We start from the raw sequence: 443 nt of genomic DNA on the forward strand, positions 1-443 counted from the left end.
TACTGATAATATATTCAAATAAATACACTATTTCACGGAGGGGAAAGCACACTCAAAATGCAATGCAAATATAGCAAAAAAATTTTAAAAAGCAGTGACCAAAAAAAGGTACAATAATGGTTAACACAAGCCATGTCACCCTTTCCATATTTGATAAGTGCATGCTAAACTTCACATTCAAAAGAACAAGTGCAGTCAAATCTAGAGCGAAACAAGAAAATACAAATAACACTTTCTTAACCGCAATGTTTTTTCTCTCAATCTTTAAAACTGTAAACGTTATCAGAAAAGTAATCTACATAAATTAAGATTTTCCGTATATTGTGTCATAAGTAAATATAAACTTTGGGGAAACTTATCAGTTTGTGATTGTCTATAAGAAAAGAATGAAAATCATATATATATATTATTGAAAATGATCCATTTGTGATTCTCTATAGGAA

At 28.7% G+C, this 443-nt stretch overlaps 1 protein-coding gene across 2 annotated transcripts in view; it reads right to left on the bottom strand.

The window, feature by feature from the left end:
- The window catches only part of LOC119590846 (1-phosphatidylinositol 3-phosphate 5-kinase-like), a 38,892-nt gene that overhangs the window by 14,601 nt on the left and 23,848 nt on the right, over window positions 1-443 (bottom strand). The window lies entirely within an intron of this gene.

This window comes from Penaeus monodon, chromosome 27 (assembly GCF_015228065.2).
Source record: "Penaeus monodon isolate SGIC_2016 chromosome 27, NSTDA_Pmon_1, whole genome shotgun sequence".
NCBI classification, from domain to species: Eukaryota; Metazoa; Arthropoda; class Malacostraca; order Decapoda; family Penaeidae; genus Penaeus; species Penaeus monodon.